Source organism: Ambystoma mexicanum, chromosome 4p (assembly GCF_040938575.1).
Source record: "Ambystoma mexicanum isolate Mex_15411 chromosome 4p, UKY_AmexF1_1, whole genome shotgun sequence".
Taxonomy (NCBI): domain Eukaryota; kingdom Metazoa; phylum Chordata; class Amphibia; order Caudata; family Ambystomatidae; genus Ambystoma; species Ambystoma mexicanum.
Window position 1 is genome coordinate 1,038,229,920 of NC_090927.1, and position 15,743 is coordinate 1,038,245,662.

Genomic DNA, 15,743 nt, shown 5'->3' on the forward strand with positions numbered 1-15,743 from the left:
ACCTCGGAATGGGGTGGTAATTCCCCATTCCGCCATGGCGGAGTCGGTAAGTTACTGACATGGACCATGGTGCTACTAGCACCATGGTCCAACGCCTGGGTCGTAATGAGGCCCCGTGAGTTTAACTCGCCTCAATGACCTCTCTGTTGCCTCCTTCTTGCCTGTCACCAAAGCAACCGAAACTAGGTTGCTATAATACCAAATCGAATGTATATATCCAACGTCTAATGCAAAAAGCACAAAGAAGTTGTGCAGTGGTGCTGCCATATGTCTGAATTCTGAACACGGGCAACGGGTTCTCGCAGCATTGAACTGCAGCATAATTTATTACATCTTTCACACCAAAAAACTGGTAATTGTAAGTCTTCAAATATAGCAATATGTGGATCAAAGGCAAAGTATGGTCACTTGATGGCACAGCATTAGATGTAGCAACAGCATTCACAGAGATGATTACATTCTGAAATACAAGAATGCTTTCAACAAGGAGAAACACTATGTTCATTAGGTTGTGCAAGAAGATAATTAATCAGGCAGCCCCACGCGGCCACAATACCTTTGAAACAACCACTTATATTCTTTGAGATCCGAAGATTCTGCTATTTATTTAGTTGTCCTTAGGTTTAGTTGTATGGGAGTAACCAAGTAGCAACAGCGATGCCATTTTCCACACTGACTAGAGACTGTCAAACTTGCAGTAAAATCCTTTCTGCAACTCTACAAACCGCAGCCAAAAACTTGAGACTTTACCTCATGGAGATCAGTGCAGAGATGGTGTGTCTGTTTCACGTGTCATGCAAGGGAAAGCAGCACATCAATCAAATTAATGGGACATTTAACACACCCACCGTACACTGGAGGATGCTGTTCCTTGCTCCCACTGAGCCTCAGGCAGCCTGGCCTGCTGCATCCATACATCAGTAGGTTTGGACACCAAAATATCCATAGGCGGTAGGACTGCTTGAAATGCCATAGCCTACCGCATGAATCGGTGGGGTTGGCGACAGAGGCGGTATTACCAGGACACAGAGGATGAAATACGCATGCACATAGCTGTGAAATGGGCAGACGTGCGCTCCTACAACTATTTAAAAGTGTATTAGATGATGCGGACATGCAGCCAGTCCTTCATTCCTACGGATACCTTCATTGTGATTGCACATATGCCGGACAGGTGCAGTCTCCTTAGGAATCCTCCATTTTGCTTAACTGCAGCCATCTCGGACAGTACTGTGCGCCACAGACTCACCATGCAATTTTAACGCAAAAGGAAAAGCCACTCCCCAACACTTTACATGTACACCTTTAATTTCTAAGAAACATAGACACCATTAGAAAAGGAAAGGGGTAGCACAAATGGATACATACACAGGGGAATTTGGGATGTCAACAGGTTTGTCATGAGGGGAGCCAAGGGTTGAGGTCTCATCGTAATGTCTCTGCTCACAGGGATTTTGTTGGGGATGGTGGGCTGGGAAATGGGGGAGGGGTACACGTGAAGGTGGGCCAGTGGTATTTCATGTTGCCAATAATATGTCCTTGTACAATATCTTTTAAGGTGGCTAAATTGTTTAGCAATTGTCTCATTTTGATGTCCAGGCTGTCTAGGTTGCTTTTACGGCATTTCCTTCATTTCCTGTGGCCATGCTGTTGTAGAAGAGGTGCTGCTTCTGATGTATTCCTTTCATTTGCAGTATGTCCTGTTAAAGATAAAAATATCTCTTAGGTATATACTAAGCAATACATATTAACTGTCATAGTTTTTACACTGTGCTGCATACCAATGGAGTTACTATTGTTACTCATTTCGTTAAGAGGGAAATCCTCTTCCACCCATTCTAGGGTGCTTTGCATTGCTGCGTACAAAATAAAAATGACAATGGTTTGTCTCTGTTGTACACTGCAGAAGCTGTGCAAATATAGGATAAACTTCAGTGTACTTACCCCTTTGTAGTGATGTTCTGCTCTCAATACTTTACAGTACTTACTCTGCCATTTCCTTCTTCGTTTCCATGTAAAGCAGCAGTGCAATAATATTGTTGGACGCAGACATTACTTTGCCTATTGGTACATTCCATTAGGGTGTATACTCTATGCCTTTACTCTGTTTGTTTCACAAGTACAGTTTGCAGACCTACTCCTTTTTTCCTTGCAATGCACATACATGGTGGTCTTTGTACATGTTCCTTCTCATTGCTGAATGGTACTACTATGTAAGAGAACTCCTGCCTTTTTCATTCAGTTTGAATACCAGCCGCTATCCCCGAACAGATGCACAGTCTGCAGTTACTGTGCCCATCGGCATGCAGACATTCATTTGGTATGCTGTATGGTACATCTGTACAAACTAAAGAGTATCCTTGTAAAAACCTATGAAATTCAGTGAAAAAACATTGTTAAAGTGACGTTATGGTTAAGTTGTGCTACTAATAACCTATGAAATTCAGTGATGTCATCAATGACATTTGTGATGTCATCTTTGATGTCATGGGTGGTAGTCCTTGTAGTGCACACTAGTGGCGCGAGCTATGGTTGCTTAGCTTATCATAACTGGTGAATTTCTGAGGTTTTTTTGGTTTTACTAGTTAGCATAATATGGATAGGTTGTTATTAGTGCAAAGTAACTATAATGTCCCTTTTACACTGAATGTGCTAGGTTTTACTTAGGGTAACTGAACCATAAAATGCCTTTGACAATGTTTTTTCACTGCATTTCATAGGTTTTTAGTAGCGCAACTTAACCATAACATCCCTTTAACAATATTTTTTCACTGGTATATGTATAGTTTGTTTCTCTCTTCTGTAATGTCACAGGCATGGCAAAATATATGTAATGGACAACATCTGAGAGGAATTTCCAGTGGAATTTCCAGTGGTCATGACAAATTAAAAGTTTTCCATCTGTAAGTGATTTCAAACCGGCACTCCACCTAAGTCAATGCCTAGCCTGTGATGCACAGCTGGAACTCTTAATTATATATTTTTGTCTATAAATTCTTTTATTTCTGAATGATGTACCCTTATTAGTTATCAAGGTTTTAGTTTTAGTAGAGGTCGATTTTTCTCAGAAAGAGTCAAGATTTTCAAATGAAAGATGCGCTTTTGAAATTAGAAACAGACATTCTTTACACTAAGAAAGCTATGAAGATGCAAGATACCCAACGGGACAGCCACCAGAACAGCGGCGCCTCTGATATGCCTTTTGCCCGCCAAGACACTTGTCTTTCTTCAGCAAATATATTAGCGCAAAGATCATATTATCACTACAATTAACCAAGGACTATATGGATGAGGGAAAGATTTTAAAAAAACAAGAAAGATTCTACAATGCAGTTCTGGATATGATAGAATGGGTTGGGTTGGATTACTTAAAGATAAGAGATTGACTATGGGCAATTCTATGCTATAGATACTCACAACTATGGTTTGGAATAGGCCCGTCGAAGATCTGGTGAAAGGTTCTGCACTGGAATTCTTCTAGCCCACCGGACAGGATTCAGGCACTCGGTTCTGCACTCAGCATGGCACTCTGGTCTCTGCACGGCCTTCGGACTGGATCTGATGGGTTGGTTCTGGGTAGCAGCTATCAGGTTAAGCTCTGCACTACTGGGTTGGATCTCTGGGTTCTAGCAAGATTTCTTGGCAAGAAGCAGAATCAGGACAGCCAGGCTGTTCAATTTTTTGGTGTGCCCCTTGGAAGTCTGGGGTTAAAATCAGGTTTCAAGATTTTGAAGGCCAGCTGAGAAGGGTTCAGCTTTGGAATTGGGCCTTCTGCTTTCAGAGATCTGGAGTCTTGGATTTGGGTTCCTCCTGCAGGACTCTTCTTGTTTTGGCCATATCTGACCTCCACAGGAAAGCCTTGCATTGACAGAATCCAGGAAGTAATTCGGGAATTACTCACATTTCCGGCCCGGATTCTGTCACGTTGGAGACAGTGCAGAGGCTGGTCTGGAGTCTCCGCTATGATGTTTAGCCCCCGGGATAAACGGGCGGTAATTCTTCAATGCCCACACCGTTGCCAGGAGTGCCTTCTCACAATCGTTGAATTTTTCCTCCACATAGGATAAAGTTTTACACGCATAGGAGATTACTTTATTGACCTTGTCGTGCTTCTGTTTTAATACTGCAGTGAAGCATGTATTTGAGAATCCTTCCTCCAAGAAGAACTCCTTGTTTTTGACAGTGTAAGCTAGGCAAGGCGTTTTTGAGAGGCTTCTTTTGAGTTGGCTTACTGCCTTGGCTTGTTCTGGACCCCACTCCTACTTAACCCCCCCTTCAAAAGATGGATCAGGGGTCTTGAATCTTGTAATCTCTGCGTAGTCCTCAATGAACTTTCTGCTGTAATTAGTCAGTCCAAGGAGGCTCCTTAGTTCCCGCAGAGTTTTGGGGTCTTTCAATTTATGGAGTGCTTCCACTTTCTTTTCCTGGGGACAGACACCCTGAGGAGTAATCTCATGCCCCAAGAAATTGACATGGGTTCTACAACACTGTGCCTTTTGAAAGGAAAGTTTTGCTCCGGAGGCCCTCAATTGTGTCAAAACATAACGGATCTCCGCTATGTGTTCCTCCACAGTTGAGCTTTTGATGAGAACATCTACATAAGCCAGGTTACCTCTTTCACCCAGGTCGGGCATGGCCTTTTGTAAAAAAATGTTGAATTCATTGCCGGAGTTGATGTATCCGAAGGGAGTCCGGGTCCATGTGTACTGCTGCCCCCCAAAGGTGAAGGCAAGCTTGTATTGGTCCTCCCTACTGACAGGTACAGTCCAGTATCCATTGGTCAGGTCTATTGCAGTGAATACCTGTGACCCCTGGATCTGGGCCAGCCCTTGGTCTATGTAGGGAAGAGGCCATCAGGAAGTATGGACCCGTTTGTTGAGTTCCCTAAGGTCGGCACAGAGTCTCAACTGGCCGTTTGGCTTCAAAATCCACAGCACCGGATTATTGAAGGTGCTGTGGACTGGCTGGATTATCCCATGGGACTCAAGGTTCCTAATTATTTCTGTAAGGGACTCCATTGATGCGAGAGGCAAGCGATATTGCTTCACAAACACTGGAGTCATGCCAAGGTCAGTGGGAATTGTTGTTGTGTGGATGTCGGTGCGACAACAGTCATGTGAGTCCACCACAAAGAGATCTTGAAAATCCAAGAAAACTTGTTTCAATTTTTGCTTTTGCTCCAGAGTCTCACATGCATCAGATAGGTTGACTCTCTCTTCAACCATCTGCATGAAACCTGGAAACACTTCCAGTTTTTCTATCTCAGTGGCCTCCTCCAGCTGGGTGGAGAAGTCGCTGGCCAAAGTGCTGATTTGGACTGGTTGCTTCAGGTGGGGAAGGCAGTCCTTACGGACTTCGAAAATCACCTCATCCCTCCTGAAGTCACAGGTCACATCTTCCTTACCATAAGGGCAGGAAGTGTACACCAGGAAGTTCCCCCCATGCCGGGTAAAGATCATGTCTGGTGTTGTGTTGTCCTCACTATCACTCTCAAAACAGTCCTTGGGGATTGGTCCTGACAGTTCATTACCTAAATCTATGGAAAAATGTCAGTCATCAACCGCCATTCCAATAATGGTGCCTGCGGCTAGAGTGATACTCTTTAAGTCGCTGTTATCCACATCTATTGGAATGGTGTAATGTTCTATATTGACTAGTGGTTTTGGGTCCACCCCCACCCCTTGCTGTTGGGAATAAGCATTTAGATGAATATAAGCATCAGGGTTTTTCAATTTCTGTCCTCTTTTAACTTTCACTTCCAGGGAGAATTGCCGGGTCCTTTCTGGGATGGTGACTTCCTCTCCAATCTGAATTTCAACTGCATAAGGCAGCAGTTGAGCTGACCTAAATGCTTTCCCTGGCTCATCAAAGCCCATGGGATTATCCGCTAATCGGCACCAAGCTTTGAAGTTTCTTAGGTCCAAACTAATGGCAAAGCGATTCAGAATGTCACTGCCTATGTAAAAGGCGGCAGTGACGTCTCGCTTGACCCAACAGTTATGGACTATGCTCTTGTTGCCTATGGAGATTTTGAGACTACACCTGCTTGGCAGGAGATGTTTGGAATTGAGTATTTCCATATCCATTTCCCATTTGTCTATCAGTTTAAATGTGGAAATGGCTGGATTTTTTGGGAGTTCGCGAACATGGCTTCGCTGATGAAGCTCTTACCGTTGTTCACACACACTCGGGCGAGAACAGTGCCCTTCCCTTCATTTAACTGAACAGTGATGAACAACTGCTCTCCAATTTGCTGAATATCAGCCAGGCTCTGAGCTGATTTCTCATCTTTCTGGACTATAGGAGTGGGAATGTCTGATTGTGGATTTGTTAAGGATATCAGAGTGTTTCCTTCCAGTGTGGAATGCCACCTTAGACTGGAAGGAATGTTGATTTTCAGAAATAGAGAGGACCCCCCATCACCAGTTTGTTGTCCTACTGCTATTACTGTCACATCTGGTATTTGGTTGTTATGGAAGTGAAATTCTACTTGGTCAGACTTTTGTTCAACCATGTGGCAGGTGCCGTTTAAACTAAATGGTTGACACTCTGTTTTAATTGTATCGGTCGGTTAGTCTGGGCCCAGAGGACCTTGTTTACACAGTCTATTAGGGGTGACAACCTTCAAAGGAGGTCATTCCCCAGTAAACAAGGGGTGCCCTCTGGAGTCACAACTATGACCGGATGCTTCTCTTTGTGTTCGCCCAATTATAATGTCCAAATCCGCACTCCCCGCGACAGGAATTTCCTTCCCGTCAAAGTTCTGAAGTTGTCCATGAAGAAGGGTGAGAGGAATTTGGTAATTCTCCCCCCTTCCTCAATTCAGTTTATCAAAGGCCTTTTTGGACAGAAGGGTAGCTTGGGACCCAGTGTCCACCAGTGCCAAAATTGTACCCTGCACCTGTATTTGGACCAGGACATAGAATCTTCCCTCCTTCTTCTCAAGGGGGCTCAGATATTGTACATTTTTGGACAACTGGTGGGTTAGTTTTCTAGTTTTGGACAATGATAGGTAGGTGATTTGGGCAGAATTCTGTGGAGAGTCTTGGGAATCTGAAAAGAAAAGGTGGCAACTAGATATGGGAGAAGTTTTGGGCTCCCATGGTTCCAGTTCCGGGCTGCCCCCCCTTTTTGGAGGCAGTCCCCAGGATGGGTTTGAACCAGGGGATTTTCATGCTGTTGGTTCTGGGATTGGATGATGGGCGGCACTAGCTCAGTCCCCACATCTACCCAGTCTGGATTTTGATCTTTTGGGACCCATTTTTCTTTGGGAGGAGTTCCCCCATCTCTGAAGGAGAAGATTCTTTTCCCAGGATCCTCCGAGGATCCCTCTCCTTCAAATTGGAAGATCTGTACCTCCTCCTCAGAATGGGTCTGTTTGGGTTGTTTCTCCCACCCCCCCTCTGCTCCTTGGGTGGCAGACTTTAAGAGGCAGGAGATTTCGGTTCCGGTTTCTGGGTTTCCAGGGGCTTTTTAAAAGTGGGGAAGGAAGCTTCCTCCAAGGCTTTACACACCCCTTCCCCTTGTGCCTCCTCCCTGGGAACCGGTGGTTTGTCAGGGTTCTGCCCCCGTCATTGCTCTGGATCACCAGGTCTGGAGTTTGAGGAATTCTTGCCGGCATGCTCATCTGAGGGTTCTGTTGAGCCCTCTGCATGCGACCCAGATCCTGTGCCATGTTTTGGACCTGGCGCTCTAGCTGTGACACCCGCTCAGGCTGATACGGGGTTCTGTTGTCTCCCCTGGGCTGATCCGGGGAAGGGTAGCTATTCCTTATCTGAAAATACCCTGGGTTTGGAAAATCTGGGTCCCCCCTCCACCCTTGGTCTTCCTTCTCCCGGATTTTGTTGTCTGGGCTCAGGAAATTGGGGAAAGAAGGATTGATGATTTTGGGCTTGAAATTTTTGCTGGTACCTGGGGAAGAAGTGCTGTCCAGGATTTGGGGAATTTCTGCCCTCCTGGGGAAAGTGAGGAGGGAAGTTCCCTGGTTTTGCTGCTGTTTGGTTGCCCCTCCACCCCTTGGGCAGGAGGAGTCCACACATAACCCAGGATGGTTCTGTTCCCCTTGTGCGGGGACTAATGTAGTCAGGGGAGGGAGGGATCCCATTTGTGGGACTACCCCCTTGCCTCCCTGTCTGTGACTGGCCCGAAGGCCTTCTAGGCTTGGGATTATTCTGCTGTGCAGACAGGTTTTTAGGCCTCCCCATCTCCAAATCTAAAATGGGGGCAACCTTCACCTCTGCCTCATTCGCAGCAGCAGGGGTGTTGGTTGGTTTGGGGCTTTTTGCATTATTTTTGTTTTCTATGGGATTTTGCACCTCATAAATCTGTGTGGCCTGTTCAATGACCCAGTCTAGTTATCTTTTCTCATGAAAGTCTCTCACTAGCTGGGTCATGATGTTTTTGGGGAGAGCATGGAAAAAAGTATTCACAAATTCTTTGCTGTCCGTGCGCACACTTCTGGTGGTCTGCGCAAAGGCACACTTTAATTCCTGCACAAATTCTTGTGGGGCCTGATCCTCCCCACATTGCAAGTTGTAGGCTGCCTTGTGAGCCTCCTGAGGATTTCCATGCACAGAAAAATGCTTCAAGATGGCAGCCCTATAGGTGGATCATCTAGAATGATTTTGGTCCTCCAGCCCGGCAAAGAAGCTGGAGTATTCTGGTGAGAAGGTCCATTTCTCATATTGAATACAGGTTTGTCTGTCCTTCAAATGGAAAGTTTCCATCATCTGTTCACAGAGCTCTAAGTGCTCCCAAACAGAATACTTTGTGTTCTTATGATAGGGCGTGATGATGCTCCTTATCACTTTGATTTGCTTTAAGGGGTCCTTAAGCAAGGCCCTTTTTGCCTTATTTGCCTTTTTGGTTCGGGTAACCCTGGTCCACTCCTCCTCTGACTCAGAGGCACTGCTTCCAGAGGTGCCATCTGGTCTTCCAGGCTCTCCCGGATTCTGCGAGCCTGGGAATGGCTGGCAGAATGCAGGGACCTAGTCTCCTGTGTCCTGGGGCACTCAGAGGAGTCTTCTGATTCCTCCTTGCTCCCAGGATTTGATGAGTACCCCCCTACTGTCCTAGCTGGGCATAGGTTTTCAGGATGCCCTTAGTTGACAGTACTTGGGTGACCATACCCAGATGCACACCCATCCATTCCTGGGATGTGCTGGTCTATGAGCCCCATATTTCTGATTGGATTGAAATCTGCCATCCCCGTGGCCCTTGGCTCATGTGCGCCAGTGGACATGGGGGTGGCAGATTCCAGGGATTGGAAGCGGTGAAGACCTCTGGTTCTATGGTTCCTGTGGTTATGCTCAGGTGTTTCCCTTTCCCAGCGAATGTCATCTCTGTCAGCCCCTGCTCCCTGTTGCCACGCAAGAACCTGAGCTTCCTGTTCCTCTATCAAGGCCTTGCTGGTTTCTATCAATCGCTCTTGCATGGCTACCTGCCTGTGGAGCCTGTCATTGTTCTCACCGAGAACATCATTTTCTCTCTGTACTTCTTGTGTTGTTTTAGAGTACTGGGCCAGTCTTTGCTGCAGGAGAGTTACCTCCTGAGTCCTGTCCATACTGGCCTGGTCCTTCTTTGTTAGAGCATCTTCTACCCTCCTGGTGTGCTCTTACAATTGTTGATGGTCTTTTTGGAGGTCACCCAGTCCCTGAAGGGCCAGGTGATTTTCTTCCAGCTTCTCTTTTAAATAGCGGACTTCCTGGCCTAAGGTGTCCCTTTCCTGAGCAAGAGCCTGCTGCCTCTGTGCTGCCAGGTCGTCCCTCACTGTTACACCATTGGAACGATGGCTAGTTAGGCGTAAATGGTCTCTGTGTGGAGCTGTATTACGAGAGAATTTCAAGATGGCCATGAATTACCATCACAAGCGTAGCAACAGGCTAGTTGCTGCACGCTGCTGGCAAACGCGATTGGCAGATCACGTAACTTCACTTAAGGAACGAGGAACAACGCTTCGGTGCGTTGCTTCTGCTGTTTGTGACGCTCCGTAAGTTAGTGGGTAATACTTCCACTCTTGTTGATACCTTAGTGATTTCAACCCTATTCTCTCCTTTCTGACTGCATTTATTTCCATTTGTAGAAATTCGTCACACCCCTTTTTCCCTGCGGCTCACACTCTTCCCTCTTCTCCGGTTCGTAATCTCCCCTCTGATCTGTGCTCCCCGTTTGAGCCACTAATCAGGAACGGGAAAACCACCCGTTGCGAGGAAGTGAGTTCCTTTCGCTATTTTAGACACTTAGCTCTCTCTTTCTTTTTCCCGTCACTGACTTTCTTTCACTTGCTAGGAACTCTCCGCTCTCCCTCGACCAACATCACTTACCAGCTCCCAGGATCAGTCGGCACGGACGACATAATCCTTGTCAAGTCTGTTTTCAGTAAGTGCTGATCCATTCCATAGCACTCTCTTCTTTAGACATTCTGTACTTTCTGTTACTTACCTGTGCATTTCTTGTCCTGTAGGACTCTCACCACTTCCCTCCAGCATCCTCCACCCTGAGAAGAGCCTTTGATCCAGGAGAATATTGCCAGGACGTCCAGGGTTTCTTATCCCCAGAGGGTTTCCCTGGAGTTCGTGTTTCTCTCTCACTGGTATCCTTGTTTCCAGTGAACGGGGGGAACAGGAGCTTCCAGGATATTCTTGCATTCTGCAGTTGTTGCTCCAGAAAGACTGCTGTCAGGTCAGGTTAGTGCCTATTACTTTATTGACAGTCTAATCTATGAACATCTTTGTAACAATACTTCACTGTCAGTTGATCATAAATGTTGCTATTGTATCACTCTGTCTTTGAAGCGCACCAGCATTCTGGCGCTCTTAATCATATTCCGCCTTGTGTCCAGGTTTTTCAGGATTAATGTATTACTCTCTTCCTTCTCTCTGTCTAAGTGGCTTTGCAGGGTGACTACCTGCTCTGTGCATGCCCTGTTGAAATGTATTTGTTGTTCCAGCTTTTTCTGGCTCTGCCGTAGGGAGTCCAAACTTTCTTGGTATTCCTTCTGCAGGGCCAGCATTCTGGTATCCTGGTCTGCCTTTTCCTGCTGCAGGATACCCATGTCCTCTTTTATTTTGGTTAGGTACTGCCTACTTTCATTTTTCGACTCCTGGCTCCTCTGCAGCCTCTGCTCAGAAGAGTCCAGGTCAGTTTCGGCCTTTTCTAATGCCTGCAGTTGCCTGTTTGCCAGATCTTGTCCCTCGGCATATGTATCCTGTATGGCTCCAATATATAGGTGTAGATATGCCGCTATTTTGGCAATCTTGTTTTGCTCTTCCTTTGCCTTAGGGGAGATATATAGTTCACTCAGGGCCATGTGTAATGGACCCTTGTCTTGCCATGTATCTAACCCTGTTGCAGTGATCTGTTCTGTGATCGCCTGCAACCACACATTCTGATCCTGCTCTGTCCATTCACCCCTTACCAATAATTTATAAAATAGGTGCTCTTTAGCCGTATTCACCTCTACCGAAGTCGCCATTGTGGAAATATTAATTTCCTTCCTGACTTACAGAAGTTTTCTTTTATTTTTGCAAAACAGACCGATTCCTTAGAGCGTTCCTATTGAGGGGTGCTTTTCCCAGTGTAACACAGCGTGGTAGCCCAACAGGATTTATGTACCCTGTCAGTTAGCACACTGTATTAGACTGTCACAAGTGGTATATCTAATTCAGAAATCCCGCTATGAGCCCCCAATATTGTAAGTGATTTCAACCCGGCACTCCACCTAAGTCAATGCCTAGCGTGTGATGCACAGCTGGAACCCTTAATTATATATTTATGTCTATAAGTTCTTTTATTACTGAATGATGTACCCTTATATCACACCCCTCTCTTTGAATCCCCCCTGGTCTCACTGAACCAAGAAGCAGGTTGTTTTGCAAAGTTAAAAGATTTATTTTATGGATTTGAACAAGATATATGTCGCACTTTCATTAATTTGTACAATATCAAGATATCAAAATATTAATATTGATACAATGATCAGCATTGGGTGATGTCACAACAATCACCAATCTCTTTAATCAGAATGAGTATGGATAACAAAAATAATGCAGCATGGAATTATACTTGATATGCATTCAATCAAATGCAATGTCACTCTTCCCCATGATACTACCCAACCCCCCCTCCCCAATATGCAGTATAAAGAGATGGAAGGAGAGGAAACAGGTTTCAAGAATATACAATCTCAACCAATACAGTTTCAATCCCAATTCCCCCCAGCAAGCAGAGAGAAACAGGAATGATTTCAAAACAGGTCAAATGCTTTTGAATGTGGTTTTGAATGAATGGGAAAAACATTGAAGAATGAATTTAAGTATCTAAATTGGATTCAAAACTAGTGGGAGCCGCTTTGTATAGTTTCAGGTAAACACTAGCAGTGATGATTGAATAACTAGCAGATTGGAAACTGAATTCTGAGGTCAGATGCCAAGAATAGCTGTTTTACATGTGTTGAAAATGAGCCAAACGCGAATTTGGGACAAACTTTTCAGTGCGCAAGAAACGCGATTACAGAAAAAATACAAGGAGATGGAATTCGGTTTTCGATTGAAAGCTGAGGATGTTAGCTTCAATTTGACACTTGAATTTTGTTTCTAGCATGTACGGTTCAGAAGTAATGAAGGTTTTAGTAGAGGTTCATTTTTCTCAGAAAGAGTCAAGATTTTCAAATGAAAGATGCACTTTGGAAATTACAAACAGATATTCTTTACACTAAGGAGGCTAAGAAGATGCAAGATACCCAACGGGACAGCCACCAGAACAGTGGCGCCTCTGCTCTGACTTTTGCCCGCCAAGACACTTGTCTTTCTTCAGCAAATATATTAGCGCAAAGATGATATTATCACTACAATTAACCAAGGACTATATAGATGAGGGAAAGATAAAAAAAAAAAACAAGAAAGATTCTACAATGCAGTTCTGGATATGATAGAATGGGTTGGATTGGATTATTTAAAGATAAGAGATTGGCTATGGGCAATTCTATGCTATAGATACTCACAACTATGGTTTGGAACAGGCCCGTCAAAGATATGGTCAAATGTTTTGGACTGGAATTCTGCTAGCCCACCGGACAGGATTCAGGCACCCGGTTCTGCACTCAGCACGGCACTCTGGTCTCTGCACGGCCTCTGGACTGGATCTGATGGGTTGGTTCTGGGTAGCAGCTATCAGGTTCAGCTCTGCACTACTGGTTTGGATCTCTGGGTTCTAACAAGAGTTCTTGGCAAGAAGCAGAATCAGCACAGCCAGGCTGTTCAATTTTGTGGTGTGCCCCTTGGAAGTCTAGGGTTAAAATCAGGTTTCAAGATTTTAAAGGCCAGCTGAGAAGGATTCAGCTTTGGAATTGGGCCTTCTGCTTTTAGAGTTCTGGAGTCTTGGATCTGGGTTCCTCCTGCAGAGCGCTTTGCCAATCAGTTATTTGATGGGTGAATCTGTGTCCTCTCTAGGTCCTAAACTGTCTCTATTTATGTATTTCCCAAAGGGGTGGGTAGGCTGAATTATACTAAGCATGCCCTCTAGGAATCCTATTGGTCAGAGTATTTCTCTTCTCCTGATTTGAGAAGGAAATCTAGTGTCATAGTGATGCTGCATTTTACAATCCAGGGAGTACGTCCCCTTTGTTTCAGTACAGTAAATCTATTTTTCACATAAATCATATTTACAATATCACCAACTTGCTAATAATACATATTCACATCACAGATTTAGTAGAGCATGTATCCGTCCGAGTCTCATTTTTGTGCGGGTTTTGGTTCAAAATTGACCGTTTTTCGTGCTTTTGGTGGGGTACCCAGTGTCAACATGTGGCAACATTATGCAGGACATAACATGTCACATTGATTTGGCATACTACAGGGGTGCATATAGCTATACCCCACCTGAGTGGTCAAGGGAGCAGAAGTGCAAGTTTAGCACTCCAAATGTGTGCTCCATTATGCCCCTAGTGGCTATGTGTGCTGCATTGTAGCATGCCTCACATGGGGTGGCTGAACTCCTGATGGGTGTCAACAGGAATGTTGACAGTTTATAGACACTGTCTCCTGCAAAGGAGTAAAAGGTTGTGTATTGCATGTATTGTAATTTCTTGTGTTTCTGTGTGTCATGTGACTGCTTATGTGTTCATGATAATTGATACTATCCCACCAGCCAGGTTCCTGATGCAAGGGCCTGGTATATTGTGGAATGGCAGAAGATGTAGCTGTCATGTGTGCCTCCTGGGTAATTGTCAATGTCATGCACAAAGCCCTCGCAGGACAAGGCCTTGGTGTTGAGCGACTCAGGTGCACAGGAGATGCTGCCCGACAATACCTAACTTGCGACGCTACATCCATGCCTCTGAGCCTTTAAGAACCAAAGATTGAACCCTCTGTGGCAAAGCCCTCGTAGGACAAGGCCGCAGTGTTCAGTGATGCAGGTGCGCAGGAGACGCTGCCCGATGATACGTATCATGCACCGCTATGTCCACGCCTCCGTGCCTTAAGAACCGATGATCAGACCCTCTGCAGCAAAGCCCTTGCAGGACAAGGCCACAGTGTTGAGCGACGCGGGTGCGCATGAGACACTACCTGACGATACATAGCACGAAACACTATGTCCACACCTCCAAGTCTTTAAAAACCGAGAATCGGTCCCTCTGCAGCAAAGCCCTCGCAGGACAAGGCTGTGGTGTTGAGAGCTGCAGGTGCGCAAGAGATGCTACCTGATGATGCGTAGCACTCAACGCTATGCCCACACCTCTGAACCTTTAAGAACCGAGGATTGGACTCTCTGCAGCAAAGCCTTCGTAGGACAAGGCCGCAGCATTGAGTGACTCAAGTGTTTGCCGGCTATGTGGTTGTGGCGCAGATTGTGAGCACTGTCGACTTCATCTTTCATCTGCGAACGGAAAGGTAAGAAGTTGCGGGGAGGGTTAGAAACATTGCTACACTCCATGCAACCCCCTGACCTTGCATGTCTGTCCCACTTCCTGCACATGCTCCCATCACAACTGAGGCCCCGCTCCTCCTGCCTTGCATGCTACATGCATTCCTTCGCAACTTAGGCACAGCCCCTCCCCTGCCATTGTGCCTGTGGCTGCAAGTAACCTGTGCCTGCTCCCCCAGCATGAGCATCCCCTTTAGCGCTGCTGTAATGCAATTATCACTGCCCCCTTGGCCTAGCCATCCCTCTCTGCATTTCTCCCCACGCATTAACTCTCTGTGTAGTTCCTCAAGCAACTTGTCCCAGAGCTGCTCACATGCAACCATCCCTGCTCTCCTGGCCTAGCGCATCCCTCTCTGCCTTTCTCCCCACACATTAGCTCTCTGCATGCTCCTCACTCAACTTGTCCCAGCGCTGCTCCCACGCAACCGTCCCACTCCACTGGCCTAGCGAATCCCTCTCTGTATTGCTCCCCATGCACTAACTCTCTACGTTGCTCCCCATGCAGTTTGCCCCAGCACTGCTCCCACACAACTATCCCCGCTCCCCTGGCATGGAGCATCCTTCTCAGTGCTGCTCTCCACGCTACCCATACCCTTTCCCTCCTGTCCTTCCTCTTCAGGCTCACTCTAGCTACGTCCAGTGCATTGTTCCCTGCCTGTACCTCGGATCCTACGCCCTACGGCCTGTGACCATTGTATTGTTTCAGACCACTGTTTTGCATTTCCCTACTGTAGTGTCTCCCATTGCATTGCCTGCATTCCTTGTACTTCCAGTTTTTCATGGACTAGCATTTTTTTGCTTTTTGGGTTACTATTGTA